Raw genomic sequence first — 27,492 nt, forward strand, 5'->3', positions numbered from 1 at the left:
GTGTCACTGCCTGCCACGGTGATAACACACGCAAAAAAAAAAATGTTTAATAAATAGAAGAGTAATTTATCTTGCCTTTGGTAAAATATTTATTTGTTTTATAGTTGTTTCTTGACCACTTTTCCGATTTGTTCCTATTTACTATGCCTCCCCACGGGACAGAGTTAGACACCAGGGTCGTTTTTTAACGTGGAGAAAATGTACACAAATAAAAATTGTCTCAGTCGTGAAGGATTTCTCCTCCAACGAAAGAGAACAAGAAATAGAAGTGCAGCAATGCAGCATCTGAAGAACAGATACTACACTTTGATCTTGTTTCCGATTTGTTGTCTAAAGTAAAAAGTTGCTCTAATTATATACATATATATATATATATCCATTTTAATAGTGCTCAATACTCCAGTAGAGCATATATATATATATATATATATATATATATATATATATATATATATATGCTCTACTGGAGTAGAAACGGGCAAAGTTTAAAATTTAATGGACTCTAAAAGAAAATGAAATCTTACCTGTAATCTAGAGAAAAAAAAACGTAATCCGCCAGAAACTGAATATACAACTAACTTCGGGACAGTTTCTTTCTTGTTGTTCTTTTTCTTTTCTTTTTTTTCTTTTTTGCGACTCATCGACAAAAATAAAAACTTTAAACAAATATATAAACGTCGATATTTTTTCCTAGTTTTTTTTTTTTTTTTTTTTTTTTTCTGCCAGTTTGTTTGTGTTTTGTTTTAAATATAGATCAATTATTTCTTACCTTTCTCGTGAGTTGGCCCGCTTAAAAAAATATAACAAGTAAATCGTGTTGGGGTCGCGGATCGGGGAGGGGAAGGAAGGGGCACCTGCCCGGCCCACCTTCGAAGGAAAGAAAAAGAGAGAGACTTCCTCTACCCCCACTCCCGGTCACTCTGGTGCAACAGGTATTAATAGTCTATATATTTTTTTTTTTTTTAGGAAAAGAAAAGAGAGAAAAAGGTAAACCCAGGTAGGTAGAAAAAAGGAGAGGAGTAGAGAGAGAGAGAGAGAGAGAGAGAGAGAAATAAGGAGGGGTGCGAAATAATGAGAGTGGGGGGGAGTCTGGATAAGAAAAAAAATTAATAAAAAGTGTGCGCTCTTGCTTGTGAGGACACAAGGTTGCAAAGTCGGGGAGGGAGAGAATATTCTCGATATCGGAAATGTTTCGTTTAAACATTGAATACTACTATGACATTATTATTCAGAAAACCATTCTTAATATGGGGACAGAGCCTTCTTAATAATTCTGTACTCATTTAATTTAATCAATAAATTTCGGGGCGGACCTCCTGTACGAGAGTGCCCACCCCCTAAAACTATGTGTTGTATACCTTTTCAAAGGCTTTTTTTTTTTTTTCGACGATCATCATAGACTAGAGACTTAAGTAAGATATTAACAGAAAAAAATGATTGAAAAATTAAAAATTAATGACTTTTAAGAAGGGGGTTCACTTTTTCGTTATAATATTCTACTTCATTGCTACCTGACTTACTGTCCATTTCTTTTACCGATGTGTCACGTGATTAGAAACCCCTCATGAAAACATTTTTTTTTTTTTCAATTTTTTTTTTCTGTTAATATGATACGTAAGTCAGTAATCTATGGTAATCGTCGGGAGAAAAAAAAACTTTAAAAAAATAAATAAATAAAAAAGGTGAAAAACATTTTTTAGGGGGTGGGGTGAGTTAGTTGCACTTTCGTACAGGGTCGCCAATTTCGAAAACTGAAACTTTCGCCGGAAGTTAAATTACGGATAAAGTTTAATATCAGGAACTAAATTTGATCGAACACCGTTTGCTGTTGACTAAGTCGAGTACTCTGCTGGTGTGCTATTAATAATTTAAATAGCCAAACAATACCGATGAAGAGCAAAGTGTAGCATCTGTTCTCATGCTACATTGTATGTATCTTATCCTCAGGTCAATGAAAGAAATCCTTCCAGACCGAAGCAATTCTTTTTGTCACAACCCAGAGTGCCCTTTTTGGAGAGCTGGATTTCTCTTCATTAAAAAATCGACCAGGTGTCAAACTCTGTCCTCTTGAGGAGGCGAGTATATACGAACATGTTACTACCATGTTACAATCAATATTTTTACCATTGCCCCATAATTATACAAGTATATATATATATATATATATATATATATATTGGGTTTGTATTACTGTACACATAGATTCGAAAAAGTTGTCAAAAAACAAATATAGAACAAATAAATGTTATCAAAGGCAAGATAAGTTACTTTTCTACCTAACTGGATATATTTTTTGCGTTTTTATTCAGTGTAACATGTTTATTCAGCTCGAAAACCATACAGTGTTTACCGATGTATTGGAAAATTCAAAATGGCAGCCGACTCTCTCTCGGAGAGGGTACGTTTGGGAAAAGGTATTATAAATAATAAACTAGACAAAATACTGTTAGAAAACAACCGAATACATGTCAACTTATGTCACGGTAACATATATTGAGCGAATTTCTAACAGTATTTTGTCTAATTTATTATTTATAATACCGTTTCCCAAACGTACCCTCTCCGAGAGAGAGTCGGCTGCCATTTTGAATTTTCCAATACATCGGTAAACACTGCATGTTTTTCGAGCTGAATAAACATGTTACACTGAATAAAAACACAAAAAATATATCCAGTTAGGTAGAAAAGTAACTTATCTTGCCTTTAATAACATTTATTTGTTCTATATTTGTTTTTTGACAACTTTTTCGAATCTATGTGTACAGTAATACAAACCCATTTATGTAAATATTCACAGTATTTACTTCGACAGTGCTCACACAGAATTTTCTCCGTGTCGTCCTCGTGAATAGCAAACCCACGAGGATATATAAAAATAGAATTTAGGAAAACTGGTCCCCGGAAAACTCGTCCCTGGAAAACTCGACCCTGGAAAACTCGTCTCCTTTTGTTAGGTAGGAAAACTGGTCCCTTATTGAATAAATATCAATTGAAAACATTTTATGACCGTTCTTCAAGAAGATATTGTCTTTAAAAGAGAATACACATCCCATAATATTTTTTTTTATATATTTATACTTGTTTACTGTTGTTTTAAAAAAATTGAATTAATTTTTCTAAGTTTTCGTTTTCTACCTAGCTTTGAAAGTTTTTGGTCTTTCAGCTTATTTTAAAAAGTTTATTTTGTCAAAAAAAAAAAAAAAGTAATGTCGAGTGTTACTTATAAACAAAAAAATTTCGGACATAAGAGGATCACGTCTTAGGAGAATAATTGCTCAAAAATAGAAAATTAAAGAAAATGTCAAGGTAGATATAGTTTTAAAACGACCCCCCCCCTCCAAAAGAAAATAAATTTGTATACTTTTAGGTAATAAATGCGCATCCCATAATATCTTTAAGAATATTTTTACATGTTTATTGCTTTAAAAAAATTAAATTGATTTTTCTAAGTTTTCCTTTTCTACCTAGCTTTGTAGGTTTTTGGTGTTTAAACTTATTTTAAAGAGTTTATTTAGTTAAAAAGAAATAACAAGTAATGTCGCACCCGACATTACTTAGTAAATCATTTTTAACAAAAAATGTCCGAAAATTAAAGAAAATACTGAGGTAGATATAGTTTTAAAACGAACCTCCCCCACCTCCAAATGAACATAAATTTGTATATTTTTAAGTATTGCACAATGCACAAGTGCCCCCAAAATGACTTTTAAACGATACCCCCTCCTTCTGGCTTTCGAAATAATAACGTTATTATTTCAGCGCGGCACCAAAATTACATAAGACCGTGTTTTCTTTTTTGTTGTTTTGTAATAACACAAGAATTATTTAAACTGAATTAATTATTCTAAATAAAATAATTGCTTTCTTTGATAATACATGTTTTCTATATTTATTTTTGTTTCGTAATGACACAAAAAGTGTTAAAACTAGAATATATTTTAAAATAAATATTTGGTTTCGTTTATCGTATCTTGACTCCGTGGTCAAGTTTATTTTTTTAAGCAAGAGTTTAAAATTTTTTTTTTTTTTTTTAATAATTTGAGGGTGCATAGTCTCTTTTAAAAACAATATCTCCTTCAAGAACGGTAATAAAATGAGTTTTCCATCGATATTTATTCAATAAGGGACCAATTTTCCTACCTAGCAAAAAGGGGGGGTTCCTGGTACGAGTTTTCCGGGTACGGGTTTTCCGGAGACGAGTTTTCCCGGCACCATAAAAATACGTAGCAACGTTAATTCGATGCAATAACCTGACGAATATTCACGAGGATGAAACGTGGAAAATTCTGTAGCTTAATTGTAATATATATTTTCAAAATTTACTGTATATATATATATATATATATATATATATATATATATATATAGAGAGAGAGAGAGAGAGAGAGAGAGAGAGAGAGAGAGAGAATAAATGACAAAAAGTTATATTCCAAAATTCCTGATGTTGACTATCTTATAATTTATTCCTTTAATTCAGTTGACTTATACAATTCTTGACAGTATCTGTTTCGTAGCGGAAAATCAATCACTTAATTATTATATCAATCAGTGAATGCATTATGCCCTTAACTCATCAAAAGTAATACCAACAATCAGTCTGTCAAAAGGAAATAAAGTGTGATTTGACATGATTAAAACCTGAAAATTGGAAGAGAAGCTGCAAATATGTTTCCATTACGCCATTTTGAATTTTACAAAATAAAGTCACTAAATCCAACTATATATATATATATATATATATATATATATATATATAGTGTAACCCGGGTATAAGAGACCCCGAATATAATTTTAAAAAAAAGCATTTTCTCTGGCCCCAAATTAGAGCCCGTGTTAATGTACAGGGTAACCCGAATATAAGAAACCTGATACAAGTGTAACCCGGATATAGGAGCGCTATAGGGACAGTATAAGTAGTCTCTTATATGTATATGGAAATATGTTCCTTCAATTATGTTTTAATTTATGAAGCTCAATGTAATTACAGAGCATATAACGAATAAATGACAAATTTCAAGATGTATCATTTATTCCTTTAGATGTTGATATTAAAATGAATCGTTTCTTTAAGAACGTTGACATGCCTAAGTTCTTGACAGCCACTGTTTCGTATTATTCATGCAATTATTATGTCAATTTTTTAATTTATTTCACTTTTAACTCATCAGAAGAAAAAAACAACTATCAATTCATCAAAAGAAGATAAAATGCATTTGGACGTGATTATAAAATCCGAAAATTGGAAAAGAAGTTACAATTACCTGTTTTTAATTTCATGACGCCATCTTTAATTTAATTAAACAAATGATTTTGAAGAATTGAGCATGTCAACGTACTTAAAGGAATAAACGGTGAAATGGTCAACATCTTGAAATTTGGAAGAAATACTTTTGTCATTTATTTGTTTATATATATATGTATCAAGAAATAAAAATTAAGTTTACAAGCCAAAAACCTCTGTAAACTTAAAGCAAATATAAATATTAATATTTATATAGTAATCCCAACCAATTAAAAAAAAAAGCTCAATTGAGTATCCTATCAAACAATAAATCTTGTAAATTATAATTTAAAACTTTAATTGTGTGTGTGAGTGTGTGTGTGTGTGTGTGTGTCTCTCTCTCTCTCTCTCTCTCTCTCTCTCTCTCTCTCACTCCCTCTCTAAGATTAGACGATTCCAATATTTTCCCTCGATTCCTATACAATGACCGATTCCATACTAAATAACTGATCCCGATTTTTTATAAACTTTTAAATATTTTAGTATAAAATGGTTATTTTGCCTTTGTTACCGGAAAAACACATTTTAAATGTGCATATATTTTCTCAAACATTAAAACACACTTGTGAAGAGGTGATCGATAGATTTTAATTTTACTGGAAGTTTAAAATCAATAAATATTTAGCAGTTAAAGACTTTTTAAAACAAAATCAAATAAAAAAAATAATTAAAAGAATCGTTTTGGGTATCGGAAAAAATAGCTACAAATTTCTCCAATTCCTGATTCCCATTAATCGTACCAACACTAATATATATATACAAGTTAGAAAAGCATTTCATCCGAGGCATGAAAATTGTTAAAGAAAATGTTTTTACTATAGGCTTTAAAAATAAATTTCAAAAGGACTGTAGAACTGGTTACGCTCAATAGTAGTCCTCGCCAGTGAAAGTCTTTGTTATTGTTATTCTATTATTATTATTTAAAACATTTTGTGTCATGCTCTTTTGCACGAGGACTTATAAGAACAAGTAGTTAATAAAACATGTTAAAAAACACTTTGAAAAAGAATTAAGAAATAAGTGGACTATCCACTTATTTTGTGCTTCCTTTTTTAAAATTAAGTATGTTTTAACTCTTTTTCAAAGTGTTTTTAACATGTTTTATTAACTACTTGTTCTTATTATAAGCTCTATTTCCTATTTGGTTTTATCGAGCTTTGATATCTGGTTAAGATTACTTTATAAATATTAACTCTTCAATATTTATAATATACTTTAGTTTTGCCATCTTGGATTATTTTGGTAAACTTAACTGTAATACTTATTTCATATATATATATATATATATATATATATATATATATATATATATATATATATATATATATATATATATATATATAAGCCTGACAAATAGCTCTACCTGTGTATTAAGCACTGTTGAAGTAATTACTGAAAATTTACCCATAAAATTATTATACCTTCGTATATTAATTTATGTGATTACATGAAGTAGTCATTCATATATATATATATATATATATATATATATATATATATATATATATATATACAGGGTGTCCATAAAGTTACTATACAGTCTTATTGTTTTATTGTATTATATTTGTATAATAGTTAATTTTTTTTTTTTACAGGTTTATGTAATCAAGCATGCCACGCAAGCTAACTTTGGAAGAGCGCAAATTTATTTTGAAGCGATATTGGAAAACAGAAAACGCACAGGATATAATTCGTGATTGGAATCATTATTTTAATACAGATCCTCCAACACGTTTGGCTATTTATAAACTTTGAGACAAATTTGATGATACTGGCTCAGTTGCCGATGCTCCGCGTTCTGGTCGGCCAAGTGTGTGCACTGAACAAAATTTGACTATAGTTGCTGAGGCATATGGCAGAAGCCCAAAGAAATCACTTCGCCGTGCTAGTGCAGAAATTGGTATCAAACGAACCTCTCTACATAAAATACTCACGAAACTCCACATGAGACCATACATTCCGTGCCTAATTCACAGACTTCTTGAGGATGATCCTGATCACAGGTCTCAGTTTTGCGAACAGATCGTCAGGATGTGTGAGGATAATCCCTCTGTGTATTTGAGAAAGCCAAGAAGTGTTGAAGATCTTCGACAATTTGTTATTGATGCATTTGCCAACCTTGATCGTGACTTGTACACCATAGTTTGTCAGAGTGTGGTGTCACGTTGTCGAGAATGTATTGGAGCTGAAGGCCTCCAATTTGAATATTTGTCATAGAAATTGTTTGCCTTGATTGTTACAGTCTTTTCGGATGTAACACGTGTATTTTTTGAGATTTTATAAACATAAAGGTGTTATTTCTTTTTATTTCTTTTGTTACAAATAAATATTTTAATACAATATCTTACTGTACTGTTAATATATTACAGGGTGTCTGTATAGTAACTTGTAAGACTGTATAGTAACTTTACGGACACCCTGTATATATATATATATATATATATATATATATATATATATATATATACTAGCTGGCAGTCCGTTGTAAAATATGTTTAAATATGATCTTTTAATTCATCAAGACTTTGTATTTATTATTATAGAGACAGTTCTCTACTGATTATTATATTGTGCTCAATATATAGTAGTGATTTTAAAAGTTAAAAAAATGATTTGGATGCCATCAGCTAGAATCGAAACCAAAATATTAAGCTCTCCAGCCTTATTCATTACCATTTCAGCTAACAACAGATGGATATCAGAACTTTAAAAATTCCATCAGGAATCATTTCATTATGCAATATATAATGAAAATTAACCGACTTTATCAAATAAATGCATATTTGCACATGCATAGAAGGTACATGGATATATATAATTACATAGAAAGGCATGAAAGAAGTAAAAAGTTTTATTATCTCTACTTATATATAAACTAGCCTGGGTGCTCAGCGTTGCCTGAGTGTTTGGAGATATGTGTTGAGCAAAAAAAGAAGTGGTAGTAGGCAGGCAGGCTCGAACCCACGACGCGAAGGTGGAAAAGAAAGTGAAAGAAAATCTGATGTCTTACTGCTACTCCATGACGCGACCGGAAGTCTAAAACATTCAAATTTAATGCAGTCAGTCAAAATCGAAAGATGATAAGGAATGGCATTTATTTTTAACCTCCCATGAAAGCAAATTGAACACAAGTCGTTTTTAATGTGAGGGGAAAACCAGCTCTTCCAAAAAAAGGGCACTCTGGCAGTATCCAGATAAATAGTAATTCTCTCGGTATGAAGGGTTTTCCCTACATTGACCAAGGACTAATTACAGAACAGATACTACCCGGCCCGAAGGCCAGGCGTTTGCGTTCGAATAGTTTTGCTTTTTTCTTTATTTATACGAAAAAGATAAACAAACACTGGAAATAATGACATGGTGGGGATGTTTTTTAACTCAATCACAAAAAAAAAGGAAAGAAAGGATAGTTTTTTTTTTTCTTTGTTTTTTTTACATGGAGGGCACCACTTATCAAGGCCCGGAAGCCACTTGTGGATAAAGGTTATTGCGTGTACAGTAATCAATGGGATAGTATCATAGTAATCGTTAGTATTGGAGATTTGATAAAGTGTCTTACTTAAGGGGGGGCGATTCATCAGGAATTTGTTTATGTTGGACTTGAAGACATCCAAGTTGTAGTCAGGTGGAAACAGGCAAACGTAAGAGAGTTCCACAGGCGTGCACTTCTAAGAAAGAAGCTTTGTTCATGGAATCTACGTTTTGATTTAGACACAGATAAAGAGTGGGGAAAATTATTGACAGTGGTTTCAGCTAGACGGGTGTTTTTTGTGAAAAACTGGCGAGGGGGGACCAGAGATTGGAGCTCGGACGAGCACTTGCCATAGAAGTAACGATAAAACAAAGACAGGCTCGCAACGTCTCTTCTGTGGGAGAGAGGTTGCAGGGAAGAGAAATGGGCATCCCCCACTAAGCCACAAAGTCTATTTTGTACTCTGTCAAGACAGGATAGGCTGTTTTTAGCAGCTCCTGCCAAGATGTGGCAGTAGTACTCCATCCTTGGACGTACTTGGCTTGTATATAGATAGAGAATTGCATCAGCAATGAGATATCTTCTGGAGCGGTAGAAGGATCCCACCATTTTCCCAGCATCCCTGGCAATAGATTTGATGTACGTGTTCCATTTCAGATCAGGAGTAAAGGTCAAACCCAGAAGCTTGTCAAAATATGGAGCCTCCCCAAGACGAAAGCCATCCATTTCAATTGATGCCAGATGGGGATCAGAGCATTGATGATGTAAAGATAGAAGCTTGGTTTTAGATGCATTAAAAGTAACCAGCCACCTCTTACCCCATTGTACCACACGCTCAAGATCAGAGAAGAGAGAATCAGAGAGAACTTTGTCATTTACGGTCTTTGATATGTTGCCATAGATGGTAGTGTCATCAGCATAGATGTCAACGAATGATTTACGTATGTGATTTTTAACTCAATCAAAAAAAGGAACAAAAGGATGTCAGTTTTTTTTTTGTTTGTTTTTTTTTTACATGGAGGTCACCACTTATCAAGGCCCGGAAGTTTGCGAATGTGAATTACGATCTGGTAAGTAACGAAAACTTCTCGCGGAATTTAACCGACGCAAGGAGCCTGATGCAAAAAGCCTTTCATGGACATACACAAATGCTCGCACCCATTTTCTCCTTTATATAATAGAAGTGTGTGTGTCTGTTTGTGTGAGTTAATTCCCTATGGACGCTAAAACAGCAGGGAAGGTTTTTTAAAAATGTCATACAAATGTACTTTATGTGTCTAGGTGTGTTAATCTGATAAGTATTAAAAATCGATAATCGAAAAAAATTGGATTAAAGAAGGAACGGTCCAATTTTGAGCAAAGTTGACACCCTTATATAACCTTAAATCATAAATGCATTTCAGAAGTTTCATCACCACACAAGCAGAAGGTCCTGGCATATAAAATCAATAATAATTTCTTTGATAAGACAGTAGCGCATTCGAAATGAATGTATCTGGTTAGAGCACAATTGAACCATGATACTTGACTTTTGTATGTTTAACTTTAATTTAAGTAATTATGTAGAAAATTATGCAAATTAGAGCAGGCCATCAATCGCTGTTATTAATTTTAAAATGGACCAAACTAGCAAAGAAAATAAAAACTTTTACACAAACTTTCTAGGTGATAGAAAAGATTATTTATTTTGTTTGTTTCTCACACACGTTGCCGACACGGATTTACGAAACGGTGCAATATATTCTCTCCTTCTTATTAGGTTGCAGTCCTTCATTTCTATCTACAACCAGCTGGGGTGTTGTTGTAATTCTCTCTAGGACTAACAGGTCAGGTACCTTGCTTTTTGAAAGTCTAGGAGGAGATCTGCGTGCTTGTCGAATCTAAGATTGGAAAGCAGTGGGAAGAGAAAAAAAAGGAAAAGATGCGTGCCAATTTGAAAGGTTTGCTTGATAAGCACACGAACCTCCTCCTAGACTTTCGAAAGCGAGATGCTATATCTGTTAGTCCTAGATGTCACACTCACGCTACATCTCAAAATGCTGACGCGACATTAACTCAGCACATGTCATGAATATCTGTACGTGTTCTGGCTTGGTTGTTTAATGATGGCACCAAGCTATGATACATGTTTATAAGAACTGTTTTTTAGCAGACTTTTGGCAACCCAAAAATCTTTCTTTTTTTTTTTTTTTTTTTTTTTACACAGGAATCACCACATTATCAAGGCCAAGAGGCCACTCAAGGATAAGGGTTAAAGAGTGTACATTAGAAATTGTAAAATATAGTAATCATTAGTAATGAAAATTCGGTAAATTTGTTAACTTATATGGAACGGCCCATCAAGAACTTATTTACGTTAGACTTGAACACAACCATATTGTACTCAGCCGGAAAGCAGGAAAACGGAAGACAATTCCACAGGCGCGCAGTTCCAAGAAAGAAGCCCTGCTCACGGAATCCACGTCCAGGTTTAGGCACAGATAAAGAGTGGGGGGAACCATTGATAGTGTCTTCAGCCAGACGAGTGTTTCTTGTGAAAGTCTGGCAAGGGGTGGACCATAGACTGAAGCTCAGTCGAACACCTTCCATGAAAACAACGATACATCAGAGACAAGCTCGCAACATCTCCCCTGTGAGACAGAGGCTGCAGGGAAGAGAAAAGGACATCTCCCACGAGGCTATGAAGTCTATTTTGAACTCTATCAAGGCAGGACAAGTTCCTTCCAGCAGCTCCAGCCCAGATGCGGCAACAGCACTCCATCCCCGGACGTACCTGGCTCTTATATAGATAGAGAATTGCATCAGCAGTGAGATATCTACTGGATCGATAGAAAGATCCCACCATTTTTCCAGCGGCCCTGGCAACAGATTTGATCTTTTCTTCATTTGGACACTATCTGACTTCTTCCATCTACACCAAATGATGTGTAATGTAGTACACGTTTACACATGCATTAACAGATAGGAACCCAACACATTGTAGACTCCATCGCAAGGAATATAAGAAAGGAAGAGAAAAGAAATTTCACTCGTTGTTTCGGGTTTTAACAACAAAAAAAAACTTTATTGCTGCAATTCTGAATTTTTTAGTTGAGATGTGAATGCTTGTGTTATGTTTATTAATCAGACTATTACTCTCATCTTGGGTGTTTTGGTCACTGCAACCTGCGACCTTCTTCGGGTGTTGAGAACATGCTTCTTTTTCTACTAAGAAAAAGGAGGTTGGCTCTGCATTACAAGAATTCGAAAAATTGAGCCATAGAAAAACTTTAGACAAATATCTTAGTGACCCCTGATGATTGAACTTTCTTTATGATCTACGGATCCACCCTCAAACAAATGGTTCGAATTCTTGTAATGCAGAGCCAACCTCCTTTTTCTTAGTAGAAAAAGAAGCATGTTCTCAACACTTGAAGACGGTCACAGGTTGCAGCGACCAAAACATTGTACTAATAGAATAGATGAGAATAATAGTCCGATTAATCAACGTTCCTTTTTCTCTGGTTGTAACGTGGCTGTTACACTCGAACCGTCTTTGTTACAGTTCAAACCCCTATCAGACACCCCACGCCGTCTGGTACCATAAAAAAGAAATAACTAAACAAAAATAAATAAATCCAACTCGTTTTTTTTTTTTCTGTTTTAGCAAAAGACATTATTACTTTCCGAACAATATCTGCTTCTTGTTTTTTCTAACTGTTCATTTTGTCTGCCCTGAGATTAACAAAACCCTGCCATATCGACACCAGCTTAAAAGTCTCTTGCTGCCACTGCGGGGTCACACATCCATCTCGCCTAGGCCACATTTTTTTCTTTCTGCCTAGGCAAGTGGTGCATTTTTCTCTCTTCTTTTTTCTTTTTCTTCTGACGCGAACTACATACACTTCCTAATTTGCATATGTGTTTTTTCGGCTACTGCTGCTAATATCTCCACAAGCCAGCTATCCTACAGTTCCTGCTCATATTTTCCCACATGCTCATATGTGCTCTGTTACACGGCCATGCAAGACTTCTCATCTCGGCTGTGACGTCACCTATGTGTCTCTAACGTGATTCTTCTCTCTGACCTTTCGAACGTGATCAGCAGTCTGCCGCACACGTTCATTTTTTTTTATAATTGCTTTTCTTGTCATGATTTCATCTCACACGTCAATGCTCTGTTACAGATTAAGGTAATTGAATAAGTCCCTTTCCTTGTTGTATTTTTTATTTATTTATTTTTATTTATTTATTTTTTTTTTTGCATTTTCAACCCAAACAAGGTACAATGCTACTTTGATGTAGGGGGCTACTATCTGGGACATAATTGCAGGGACACTATTTAGGGAGTTTAGCAGCAAGATGTCTATTCAAATTACACTTGAATTTTTGCATGTCAGTACAGGCTCGGAAATAGGAACCCGGAATCGAATTCCAAAGTCTAGCAGTTCTGGAGAAGAAACTATTAGAGTAGAAGGCTCTCTGGCATCTGGGGATTTCTACTGTGTAGAGGTGGGACTTTGCTGTTTGTCGGGTTTGTCGGGGATATTTATGTCGATGGTGTACAAGGGCTTGTAGTTCCTCTGAAGCATCTACCATTAAAATACCAATAAAACAGGCAGAGGGATGCAACATTTCATCAATGGGACAGAGGTTGGAGCCCAACTGACAATTAGGTTAGCGACTTTCTTTTGAACCCTGTCCAGGAGTGAGAGACTAGTAGCAGGTGCACCAGCCCAAATGTGACAACAATACTCCATACAGGTTAAGGTAATTGAATAAAACCCTTTCGTTGTTATATTATTTGGATTCTTCGAACTACTGCTCTTATTTTCAGTGGAATTTTCATAACGTTTTGGTCAATGAAACCTCTGACCTTCTTCAAGTGTATCTTGTCAAATCGGAAATGTTTCATTGACCAAAACGTTGTGAAAATGCCACTCAAAATAAGAGCAGTAGTTCGAAGAATCCAAATAATACAACGACAAAAGGGTTTTATTCAATTAGCTTAATCTGTAACAGAGTGTGTATGCAAATGACCGAGCCATGCATGAAATGACGTCACAAATATTATAAAAAGAAGAATTATTATTTATCGGACTACTGTTCTCGTCTTGAGCGTGATTTTCACAAGGTTTCAGTCAATATAACCTCCGACCTTCTTCAGGTGAATCTTGTCGAACTCGGGAATGTTTCTGTCAAACTCAGGAATTTGGACAGAATTTCGAGCGGAACCCTTTATTTACTTCATGAGGGTAGCATGGTCTTGTTCCATCAGCCATTACTGGATAGAGGAATTAAGTAATTTGCAAATATATTTTTCGGCTACCCACGCTAAGGATTGAACCTTCAACCTTCAGGAGAATATCACTTTTACAATTGATTTTTCCCAGTACTCTAACCACTGCGCCATGGATCTTTAAGGCGAAAGCGAAAAAAAAAAACAAAGCATGATGATTTACCTTGACGCTACGAAGGTAGGGAAATGCGAATAGATGAAATTTAACGATTAAAAACTTAATTGACAGGTGCTCAAATTTAATGAGGTCAAAAAAGTTAATTGACAGGTGCTCAAATTTAATGAGGTCAAACATCAATCTCGCACTTAACTTTGGCTGCAAGGCAATTTGTTTTTTTGTTTCCCCAAGATGTTGGGGAAAAACCAGTCCAAATGAAGAGCAATTGTCTGATATGACGATTTTCATGTATTGATCAAAACTGATTTGCTTTTTGGACGTCGCCGGTGCAAAAGCCAAGGAGGAACTGATTTTGTTTCACTTTTATACTAAAAAGCCAAACAAACACGTGACAGAGCGAAATAGCGGAAATTTTATAAAAGTCGGTCAAAAAAAATCTAGACACAACGTGCATTCGCAAATCATAGATATTACAATCTAGACGATATATAAACAGTTCTAAAACATAGTGACACCCCCAGGGACACCCTTCCCCCAAAAAAAGCCTTTGCTGGACATACAAAAATGTGCACGCCCGTTTTGCCTTTTATATATATATAGATTATTCATTATTATACTAGCCGTACCTGGCCACGTGTTACTGTGGCTCAGTTTGTGTACATGGAAACCCCTCACACACCAGACGAAATTAATTTTTTTAAAGAAAGAATTAGTGCGGCAAACTGTTTTTTTTTTTATAGAAAACTATCAGTAAGTTAATTAATAAAGAAAATATGTATTTATTTATTTAATTGCGAACTGTTATCCTAGTCTCTTGTAATAATCGGAGGGAGAGAGAGAGAGAGAGAGAGAGAGAAAGAGAGAGAGAGAGTGTGTGTAAAAGAGAGAAGGAGAGTTGGGAAGAATATATACAGAGAGGGATAGATAGGGAGAAAAAGAGAGAGAGGAAATAAAAACTGTTGTTGATAGTGTTGACACTGTAAAATGTTTGGGGATGTTTTTTCGGCATAACAAGAAATGTAAAAACCGAGCAAGAGAGAAAGCGAGAGAGGAGATAAAAACTGTTCTTGGTAACATTGACACCGTAAAATGTTGTTTCTTTTTTCGGCAGAAAAACAAATGTAAAAAGTGAGAGAGATAGGAAATTAAAATTGTTGTAGGCATTGCTGATGCCGTGAAATGTTTGATCTTTTTCGGCATAAAAATAAATGTACAAAGCAAGTGAGGAAATAAAAACTGTTGTAGATAACATTGACGCCGTATTGATGTCATAAAATATTTGTTTTTTACAGCATAAAAAGAAATGTAAAAGGGGAGAGAGAGAGAGAGAAAGAGAGAGGAAAAAAGAAATGTAAAAAGCGAGAGAAAGATAGAGAGGGGAAATAAAAACTATTGTAGGTAGTATTGATGCTGTAAAATGTATGTTTTTTTCGGCATAAAAAGAAATGTACAAAGCAAGCAAGAGAGTAAAAGAACGAGCAAGGAAATATAAACGTTGATGCCATGGAATGTTTATTTTTTGTTTTTCGACATAAAAAGAAATGTAAAAAGTGAGTGAGAGTGAGAGAGGAAATAAAAACTGTTGTAGGTAGTGTTGACGCCATAAAATGTTTGTTTTTTTACATAAAAAGAAATGTATAAAGCAAGCAAGCGAGATAGAAAAGAAATAAAAACTTTTGTAGATAATACTGACACCATGAAATGTTTGTTGTTTTTTCTTTCGCATCACCATGAAAGGTTTTTTTCTTCGGCATAAAAAGAAATATAAAAAGCGAAAGAGAGAGATACAGAGAGAGAGAGAGAGAGAGAGAGTTGAGAAGCATGTATACAGAGAGAGAGAGAAAGAAAGAAAGAGAGATAGAGAGAGAGGAAATTAAAACTTGTGTAGATGTTATAAAATGTGAGAAAATGAAACAGCAATTTACTCAGAAGGCAAAAGTAGGTATCATTGCGGCATTAGTGTTTGTTTAGTATGCAAATACCGTTAATCCAGAATATAGGAATGGTCAGAGCTCAGCCAATCAGAATGAGCTGAATTAGTCTGGGGAGATTTTATTATTTTTGAATCAGAAAAGAGAAAGATTATGTTATATCTATGAGTTTATTGTCTAGTTACAAGCACAATATATGTATAATGAGCATATTTCCTCCCGGTATTGACTGGGTAGTAGGAGGACTTGATATTTAGAGGGAAAAATAGTAACTATTTCCTCTAAAGATGGTTGCGATTGTGATAGTGTTGCTCCCAGGATGAAATGTAGGATTTTATTATAACGACTAAATGTGCCTAAAATGTTGTTCTAAAGTTACATAACTAGATAGTGGCTAATAGATTAAACATAATAAATTTGTATGTGGCATTTGTTGTTGTAAACCTCCAGTTGTTTGGTCCAGAGGGGAATTTCTGCAATCAAAATATTATATATTGGACTCATGTACTACCACCGAGAATCAAAACCAAAACATTTAGCTTACGATTTACTTTTTCCTTTGATGTTAATGCTTGAAGACATATTTGCTGTAAGGCTAAAAATCAAAATATGAACCAATAGCTATTACGTTATGCATGCATATTTGTAATGCTGTCAGTCATCCTTCACCTGGCAAAATTTCACATTTTTTCACCGATTTTCTCTGGCTAAAACTTAAATATAAAGTTTTGCATTTGTTCGAATACCCTATATATGAAGTGTCATGTCTGTAGACAAAAAACTGACAGAGGAGTTTGGTAGACAAAATTTTTTAAACAAAAATATATGCGCATACCTAAATATATATAGAAAGAGATTTGTGTTTACTATAAACTTTTTACACAAATATTACGCAAGTATAAATCATGTAGAATATCTGTATGAATATAATTATACATAATAGTTAACTAAAGATGATCATCCCATAAGAAAACCGAAAAAACTAATAGGGAATTAATCAAAATGAATGTTTAAAAGAATACGCAAATTAGCTAGATCTTTTGCAGATGAATGCAATTCCACAAATCATATATAACAAAGTTGTATTTGCTTTACACAGAAAAAAGGTTTTAATATGAAGATCTATACACAAAAGATCCAAGTTTATAGGAGTGTGTGTGTGTATATATATATATATATATATATATATATATATATATATATATATATATATATTTTTTTTTTTACACAGTGATCACCACTTATCAAAGCCCGGAAGCCACTCAGGGATAAGGGTTATTGCAAGTACATTACGTTAATGTGGAGATTTGATGAAGTGTTTAATTAAGGGGGCGGTTCATTAGAAATTTGTTAACATTGGACTTGAAGACATCCAAGTTGTAGTCCGGAGGGAAGCAGGCAGACGGAACAGAGTTCCACAGTCATCATTGTCATTTCTCTCTCTCTCTCTCTCTCTCTCTCTCTCTCTCTCTCTCTCTCTCTCTCTCTCTCTCTCTCTCCAAGGAGATACAAGGTAAAGTGATTGTGATTGGTCAATTGCCGACCAATCACAATATATATATATATATATATATATATATATATATATATATATATATACATATATATATCGCTATATATATAGCTTTATCTACTCAAATGACGCAAATAGGTCACAAATGAGTAAACAAAGCCAAATATTTTGTTTTTGATTAAATTCCCAATCGTATTTCCTTTAAAATAATTCATGCCGGTAAAAATCTTGGCTTTCCGGCCAAGATCAAAGTCTAGTATCTGTTTTGCAGATGCTGCAGTTCAATTTCAGTGGAGGAGAAATCCTTCACGACTGAGACAATTTTTATTTTTGTTCCTTTTCTCCACTTTAAAAAACCACCTCATGTCTAACTCTGTCCCGTGGGGAGGTATTCTAAATGGGAACAATAATGATTATCTCTTAAAAAGGGCTGGTATGCCATAAAACACATCAACCAAACCAACGATCATGACAAATCCAAGTAAGTAAAGAACGAAAACAGCACAATAAATATATAAAACAAATCATCATTGTCATATCTCTCTCTCTCTCTCTCTCTCTCTCTCTCTCTCTCTCTCTCTCTCTCTCCAAGGAGATACAAGTTAAAGTGATTGTGATTGGTCAATTGCCGACCAATCACAAGTCAATAGACAGTTTCTCTTGCATAAATAAACAGACAAAAAAACAGTTATTATAGATCAATGACCAGGTGGAAGTGAGTTGCTTAAAAGTGTCATGGTCGTATATTTTCCTTTCCCTCGTGTGTCTTCTTTTCTATGTTTTTATTTTTATTTTGTGTGTGTGTGTGTGTGTGTGTGTGTGTGTGTGTGTGTGTGTGTGATTATTATTATTATAGGTCGAAAGTGACCTCTTTCTTTAAAAATAACTTGAGATTATATACGAGTAATAGATTATATATATATATATATATATATATATATATATATATATATATATATATATATTGTATGTGTGGTTATATTTAAATTCTGAAAAAAACAACATATAGACACATATATTCGAATTAAGAATTTATTGTTTTACAAAAAGAATATATAGAAGGGGTTATGTTGATTTCCTTAATTCGAATATATGTGTCTACATGTTGTTTATTCAGAATTCAAATATAGCCACTAAACTTATATATTGCTCTATGCTTAAATATTGAGCTTCTCCTTTTTGGCTAGGATCGCCCTGAAAGTATTACTTCAAGTAATATCTATCAGGCTCTTTCATCTGATTTCTAATCAGTGTCTTATCTCGATTATATATATATATATATATATATATATATATATATATATATATATATATATATATACTAGCAGGGAGACGCGACGTTGCCCGGGGTTGAATGAAGATCATCAAATGTTCCACCATCCCATACTTTTATTGTCATCGAAATCGATGAAATCGCTCATTTTTAAATGAAATCGATTGATTGTCTGCTCTAGTTTAGGATGCCCCACCGCAGTGTACTGGAAGGAAGTTTCACATGCCTCCTCGCAATGACTTGGTCCACAATACATTGTAGTATCATAGCCTCGCCGCTATTTGCCAGTTTAGAAGCTGTGATTATGAGACAATTGAGATGTAAGAGGCTGTGACAAGGGTCATTGATTAACATGCTCACAGAAGCAGACTTCCATGGAGTTTTCCGGATGTTGTTGGAATAGTATAACAAGTGCATTACAGCCGGAAGAGATTACTTCAAAGGGGAGAAGAGTTTCATGTGTATATTATCAATAAAAGTGACCATATAAAAAAAAGTCTGCAAACTTATTGAAGGCACCTCATACTTTAATAAACTTGTTGCTCTGGAACTCTCCTCGACGTAAATATGCTTGATCGACACATCAGTCAGCAAAATTTCACCCCTTCACTCTAAAAGTTACTAGATGCTGAAAGGGTTTCTACTCTAATAGGTTCATTCTTCAATACTGATGCAGAATATTGACCATGCTGAAATAATAACGCTTAGAAAGCCATTCTTAACACAAGAGGGATGGGGCTTTTTAATTATTCTGTACTTTCACCTAACAATTTGATGAGCAAAAAGGACACCGTAAAAATTTAATATAACTTGAAAATCCTATGTATTTTGTATTACGTTTCTCAAACTGCTAGCTTTGGAATCCCCACTCTGCTCCCTGACTCTACCAACATGCAGAAATTTAAATGTAATGCGAATATACACCTCACTGCAAAACTCCTCACTTTTTATTTTTTACAAAGGAGTCACCATATATCAAGGCCCGGAGGCTACTCGAGGATAAAGGTTAATGAGTGTCAATGGGACAATATCTAGTAACCATTAGTAGTGGAAATTTGGTACATTGGATTACTTAAGGAGAACGGCTCATCAAGAACTTGTTTACGTTAGACTTGAAGATGACCATATTGTAGTCAGCTGGAAAGCAGGGAAACGGAAAAGAGTTCCACAGGTATGCAGTTATATGAAAGAAACTTTGTTCATGGAATCTACGTTTAGGTTTAGGCATATGTTCCCATATGGAAGTTCTATAGCAAACACCACTCTCCCCAATCGTTTACTTCTACTTGGGCAGCTGCCATTGCTCAAAGACAGCATGTATACTGCAGATTTATGTGGCATAAGTCCAGTACAAACAGACAAAGTTTATAGAAGCTAGAAGTAATTGTAAGAAAGAAATAGTGACAGATAAAAGAGAATACCGAAACCACCAGAAAACACATTGAAGCACAGAAATTATGAACTTGTGATTTCTGCAAAATCTACAACAGTGTAATAAATAATGGGCAATCAATAATTCCCCCACTATCCAACAATCATGAGGTTGTTTGCAAGAAAGCTAACATGTTGGAAAATTGCTTCTGTGGTACCAGTTTACAAAAATTCTAGCGAAAGGACTGGCCCATAAAATTATTTCCCCATTAGCCTCCTCCCTCTATTTGCCAAAATATTTGGGTTCATAATTAACTAAGCTCTAGTCCAAATTGCTAAATTTCTGTCTGACTAACAATATGGATTTAGGCGAGCCTGTTCTACTGTAGATATCCTACCTGTAATTTCTGAACACATATACCATGCACTGGATAAAGCAGGAGAAGTTAGGGTAGTAGCCCTAGATATATCTAAAGTTTTTGGCAGAGTATGGCATGATGACCTTCTCAGGGACGAATACTTAACATAATTAAATCTATAAATATAAAAGCGAAAATGTATGTATGTATGTATGTATGTATGTACGCTTTTTCTCGATGTCCACAAAAGGCTTCTTTCAGAGAAGCGCTCGCTCGGTTCACAACTTCTTAAAACTTTTTATATCATCTATAAATTGTAATATCTCACACTTAACCACGGAGCTCGCCTGTCTATTTAATTTTATTGACTTTCAAACGTTAATTATTCCACATTTCCCGCATCGGCACGCATTACATTCGGTTTTCAGTATAAACAAAAAGCGAAACTCGACTAATCACTGGCCGAAAGCCAGTGGTCTCTAGAGAGAGCTAAGTAACGTTTGGTCAATGTCGACTTCGTCATATCAGATGGTAGCTTTCATTTCGAGACGAGGGAGCGGGTTTTTAAAAATAAACAAACCGATTTATTGACCTCATTAAAAACTGTCCCACACAAAATGCTAACTGCTGAATAGCTATCGCCGTCACGTCAATCAAAAACGCGCACCTGTTTTTCTTTTTTCACACTTTACTATTTTCCAACTGCGCATCGTCAAGGCTTTTTTTTTTTTTTCACGGGCACCTGTTTTTTTTTACACACACCAACAAACACCCGGGCAACGCCAGGTACCCCTCGCTAGTCCTTCTAAAATAAGAGATGAATCCAGGTTGTCCTTGATGGTCGTACGTCAAAGCAATATGATGTAAATGTGTGTGTACCTCAGGGGTGGATCCTGAGACCTTTACTATTCCTAATATTCATAAATGACGCTCTATAGCAAGCATGAGGGGAAAATAAATGCACAGAAACCCTGGAGAAAAACCACCTGTCTATAGTAGAATGGGAACAAAAATGGATGTTAACGTTCAATGCTGCCAAGAGACTTTAATAATTACAAGAAACCTTCTCAACCACCAATAGCTATGGATAATGATACATTACCTGAAAGTACTTCTTTGAAACTCCTCGCCTTAACGTTCACAGGGAACATGAGTTGGAACAGATACATCAAGGGCATTGCGAGGAAGGTGGGGTCTCTCTACAATGCTAGAAGCTTACTTAAACCTGAAAGTATCCTGTACCTCTACAAGGCCACCATTCACCCATGTATGGAGTATTGTTGTCACATTTGGGTTATTGCATCTGCTACTAGTCTCTCACTCCTGGACAGGGTTTAAAAGAGAGTTGCCAACCTAATAGGTCCCGAACTGTCAGCTAAGCTTCAACCTCTGTCCCATCCATGAAATGTTGCATCCCTCTGCCTGTTTTATAAGTATTTTAATGGCAGATGTTTCGGAGGAACTACAAGCCCTTGTACCCCCTCGACATAAATATTCCAGACAAACCTAATAAGCAGCAAAGTCCCACCCCTACACTGTAGAGGTCCTCAGATGTCAGAAAGCCTTCTACTCTAATAGTTTCTTCCCTAGGACTGATAGACTTTGGAATTCCCTTCCGGCTTCCTGCTTCCTCAACTGTACTGACATAAGAAGTTCAAGTGTAACGTAAACAGACATCTTGCTGCTCAACTCCCTACATAGTATCCCTGCAACTTATGTCCCAGATAGTAGCCCCCTACATCAAAGTGGCACTGTGCTTTGTTTGGAGTGAAAATGTAATTAAAAAAAAAAAAAGGCACTGATAAAGAGTGCGGGAAATTATTCATAGTGGTTTCAGCTAGACGTATGTTTTTCATGAAAGTTTGGCAAGAGGTGCCATAGATTGGAGCTCAGACGAGCACTTCGGGTGTCCCTGTGGCCCCTTAAATCTCAGTGTGCCTTGTTTGGGACTAAGTAAAAAAAATTAAAAAAACAATCAACCAACCAGCGCTATTAGTTGTGTCTGTGTGTCCGAGGCCAATGGCAATCCCCCCCCCTCCTCCTCACTTCTTTCACACAAGTCAAACCAACAATGATTGAATTCAGCTGTAAGCACTTAGCCTGTTTCAGGCAGACACTTTATTTTTTAATGGGTCTCAAATAACTAGCTAACCCTGGGAAGATGGAGGGGTTGGGGGTGTAGTGCCCCTCCCTCTTTCTTATGTTTGTATTGCATTGCCACAATATTTATTTATCCTCAGTCCTGATTGACCTCTGTCCACTGATACTCTCCACCTCCATCCTCCGGACCGAGGTCATCATGACCCATGTTCCACTTAGTCCTCTCCCCTTGTAGTTAAAGCAGAATCCAGACTTCGTAATCTAGTGGGAAATGATCTCTTCCATTCTACAAAGAGTAGAAAGTGAACTATGGTTAACTTTTAGCTTCCCTTATTTTGTCCTTAGGGATTTTTATCCCTGGAGAGGCCCCCAAAATCAACATAGAGCATCCTTTTAATAATCTGGTTTCTGTTGATTGCGGTTTAATGCTGTTCCTGTGCAGTTCTAGGAGATCCACCCTCCCACACTTTGCCTTTTCTCTTTCAGAGAGGATTAGTTTATTGCTGATTGCGTGAGATGCCGTTACCGGGGAATGCCGACGGGGCTGTCCAGGCACTTTTTGCAAGTCAGAATGCCCCTCCTTGGGGGCGCTGACTTCTCAATCCCATTTTCCAACCCTGGTGTCAAGAATTCTTGCAGTGGGAGATAACTAAAAACCTTCCATGATCGATGCTTCTGACAAAGGGCAAAGAATTGCTGTTTCCTACTTGAAATCTATCCATATAAAATACGGAAAGTCGGAAGTGAATCTCGGGTTTATTTTTTGGCAGCATCGTAACTCTTGCTTTCCTTATTTGGTTTTTTTTTTTAATCTCTGTATTAGAATCTATCTATCTAATATTTATAATTGAATTGGTATATTTTTTTTAATTCCTTACATTAAGTGGTTTTATGCCTTTTCTGGGTTGATTTTCATAAAAAAAATAATAATCAAAACGTATTTTTTACTGTTTATTCACCTCAAACAAGGCACAGACCAACTTAATCATTAGGGGCTACTATTTGGGGTCAGATTAATTTACTATTTAGAGAGTTGGGCAGCGAGATGTTTGTTTACATTACACTTGAATTTCAGCATGTCAGTACAGTGAGGGAAGCAGGGGCCCGGAAGGGAATTCCAAAATGCAGCAGTGTGAGGGAAAAAACTATTTGAGTAGAGGGACGGCATCTAGGGCCCCTATAGCATAGGGGTATATATATATATATATATATATATATATATATATATATATATATATATATATATATATACACATATATACATATTACATATATTTTTTTCTTTTGATATTTATTTCAACAGTGCTCAATCCATGTGTAGAACTTAATTAAATAAAAATGTTGTCATCGTAAGTGAGTGAGCTTAATTCCCAAGGAAAGCATCAGGCTAAACTTTTTTTTTTTTTTTTTTTTTTTACACAGTGATCACCACTTATCAAGGCCCGGAAGCCACTCAGGGATAAGGGTTATTGCAAGTACATTACGTTATTGAGGAGATTTGCTGAAATGTTTACTTAAGGGGGCGGTTCATTAGGAATTTGTTAACATTGGACTTGAAGACATCCAAGTTGTAGCCCGGAGGGAAGCAGGCAGACGGAACAGAGTTCCACAGGCGTGCAGTTCTAAGAAAGAAGCTTTGTTCATGGAATCTGCGTTTTGATTTAGGCACAGATATAGAGTGGGGGAAATTTTTCACAGTGGATTCAGCTAGACGGGTGTTTTTCGTGAAAGATTGGCGAGGGGGGACCAGAGATTGGAGTTCAGACGAGCATCTGCCATGGAAATAACGATAAAACAAGGACAGGCTCGCAACGTCTCTTCTGTGGGAGAGAGGTTGCAGGGTAGAGAAAAGGGCATCCCCCACTAAGCCACGAAGTCTATTTTGTACTCTGTCAAGGCAGGATAGGCTGTTTTTAGCAGCTCCTGCCCAGATATGGCAACAGTAGGGAAAATTATGTTTCAACACACTTTTACATCAGTTTGTGACAGTTTATGCGTACCCTCCAGAAACCTTGTGACTGTCGCATAATCTGGTCATTTGAGCATGCTACACACTTTTTTGCGATAATTGATACTATTTAGAGAGTTGGGCAACGAGATGTTTGTTTACATGACACTTGAATTTCTGCATGTCAGTACAGTCAGGGAAGCAGGGGCTCACGAGGGTATTCCAAAGTGAATCATTCCGAGGAAAACTATTCGAGTAGAAAGCTTTATGGCATCTAGGGATCTCTACAGTGTAGGGGTGGGATTTTGCTGCTTGTACGTTGTACTATCGGTTTGATTACCGTAAAAACACACATTAATTGTGCATATATTTTCTCAAAAATAAAAACACAAGATCGGGAGAGTAGTTGTAATAGTGTTTGATGGTATTTACACCATCTTTCTCTATATATAAATCTACGTTGTAAATAAACAATTGAAAAAAATTACAATATTCATTAATCCATCCAAAATTCGAGCAATGAATTATATAATGGAGAGAATATCCGTAACTCATGGATTTTCAAAGATAGACTCTTCTCTTCATTATTTTTAACAATAAAGTTATTATTTTCTCAGATTATCGTAATATTACGCGTTAAATATGTAGATATTTTCCCAAGCATAAAAATACACTTGTGGGAAATGACCTATAGATTTTAGTTCTATTGGTAATTTAAAATCGATAAATATTTATTATTTTATCATTACTACCGGCGGTGGAACAAAAAAAAAGAAGAAAATTAAAAGGAATCGTTTTTGGCATTGGAAAATAGGCACAAATTATTCCGATTCCGATACTCCAAAAAGTTCCGATTTTTCTGATTCTTGATTATGATTAATCGTCCCAACACTAATATTTTCGCAAACACAAAGCTTCATTAGAAGTTTGATATCAATAAATATTGATTATTAATATCAGCCAAAGTATGTTTGAAAATAAAAAAGAAACAATTAAAAGAATCGTTTTGGTATCAGATTATAGGAACAAATTTTACTAAATGCCGATACTGATTCCTCTATCCTTGTGATACTATCGACGTTGTGCCCCCCCTCCACCACCAGTGTTAGGAAGTAAAAAAAAATATATATATATTAGTGCTAAAATATTTTTGACTTCTAATGAGGGTATATATTTAAATGCTGCTCACATCAGCATTATGTGGCACAAGGCCGGAAAGTGGGAACCTCGCAGGCTCCCCTAAAGAAAGGTCACTCCTGCAATTTTAAAAATTGCCTGAGTAACCCCGTTGGCATTCCCCGGTCGGGGCGCCTCAGGCAGCAAGCAATAAACTTGCCTCACCGGAAAGCCCGGTGGCAAGGCCTGGGAGGGTGGACCTCCTAGGTATTACCCAGGAGGCGCACCTCAGTCCAACAGGTGCTGGGCCGGTTCCCGGCTCCTCACCTGTTAGGCTGAGTGTCAAGTGACTAATTCTTGACGTGTACTACCCTGTCTCCATGCAGCCGAAGCCGCTAGGAGACTTTCCCCATCAGACTTCTAATGGGGGGGGGGTATGACACTAATGATTTCGACAATTGTTTTTATAACCACAGTTGTAATAATCAACCAATCAGAAGCTTCAAAAGTTATTATAAAAATTGTCGAATGTTGGATTCAATTAGTTTGCAATTGACCTCTGTCTCAAAACGACTTAAGATCGGGATTGCATTGATTCTTCACCGCCATCTTTGTTACGAGGAATTACTTAACACTCGAAACCGTGATTGCACTGATTCTTCACCAATTTGATTTACTGCCGCCATCTTTGTTCAACATAGTCTCTCAACACTTAACAATTAGTGTTGGGATGATTAATCAGAATCGGAAAAATCTGAACTTTTAGGAGTATCGGAATCGGTATCAGAAAAATCAGTACCTATTTTCCAATGCCAAAAATGATTCTTTTAATTGTCTTTTAAATTTCATTTTGTCGAAAGCAAACTCTTCCACTTCTGGTAGTAAAATAATAAATATTTCTTGATTTTAAATGAATAGTAAAACTTAAATCTATAAATCATCCCTGACGAGTATATTTTGACGTTTGAGAAAATATCTGCACATTTAACATGTTTTTATGATAATTGGGAAAAATAACTACTTCATAGTTGAATATTTAGAGATTTATAAAGAATCAGAATCGGTAATTGTATCGGAATCAGAAATTTAATAAGGAATCGGTAATTGTATTAGAATCAGAAATTTAATAAGGAATCAGTAATTGTATGAAAATCAAGAAAAATATTGGAATCGTCCCATCACAAATACATATAAAAAAGAGGAAATAAGTTTATCAGCAGAACAAAAGTATAAGAAGTTTTTCAACAAGAAACACAAAGAAAACTAATGATGCAATTCTCTATCTACATAAAAGCCAAGTACGTCCAAGGATGGAGTACTACTGCCACATCTGGGTAGGAGCTGCTAAAAACAGCCTATCCTGCCTTGACAGAGTACAAAATAGACTTTGTGGCTTGGTGGGGGATGCCCTTTTCTTTTCCCTGCAACCCCTCTCCCACAGAAGAGACGTTGCGAGCCTGTCTCTGTTTTATCGTTATTTCCATGGCAAGTGCTCGTCTGAGCTCCATTCTCTGCCCCCCCCCTCACCAATCTTTCACGAAAAACACCCGACTAGCTGAAACCAGTGTCAATAATTTTCCCCACTCTTTATCCGTGTCTAAATCAAAACGTAGATTCCATGAACAAAGCTTCTTTCTTAGAACTGCACACCTGTGGAACTCTCTGCCACTTGCCTGTTTCCCTCCCAACTTCAACCTGGATGTCTTCAAGTCAAACACAAACAAATTCCTGA

At 35.3% G+C, this 27,492-nt stretch overlaps 1 protein-coding gene across 3 annotated transcripts in view; it reads right to left on the bottom strand.

Annotated features, from left to right (window-relative positions):
* The window catches only part of LOC145266290 (disks large homolog 5-like), a 317,592-nt gene that overhangs the window by 215,139 nt on the left and 74,961 nt on the right, over positions 1-27,492 (bottom strand). The window contains exon 1 of one of the 3 annotated variants that reach the window (XM_080121836.1): positions 525-662. The exons of the other annotated variants lie outside the window; for them this stretch is intronic. The gene's annotated coding sequence lies outside the window, so the exon portion shown is untranslated. Of the gene's footprint in view, positions 1-524; positions 663-27,492 lie in introns of those variants that run through there. 3 annotated transcript variants of the gene reach the window in all.

The sequence above is a fragment of the Euprymna scolopes genome, chromosome 41 (assembly GCF_053919585.1).
Source record: "Euprymna scolopes isolate OS-2025 chromosome 41, ASM5391958v1, whole genome shotgun sequence".
Classification (NCBI taxonomy): Eukaryota; Metazoa; Mollusca; class Cephalopoda; order Sepiida; family Sepiolidae; genus Euprymna; species Euprymna scolopes.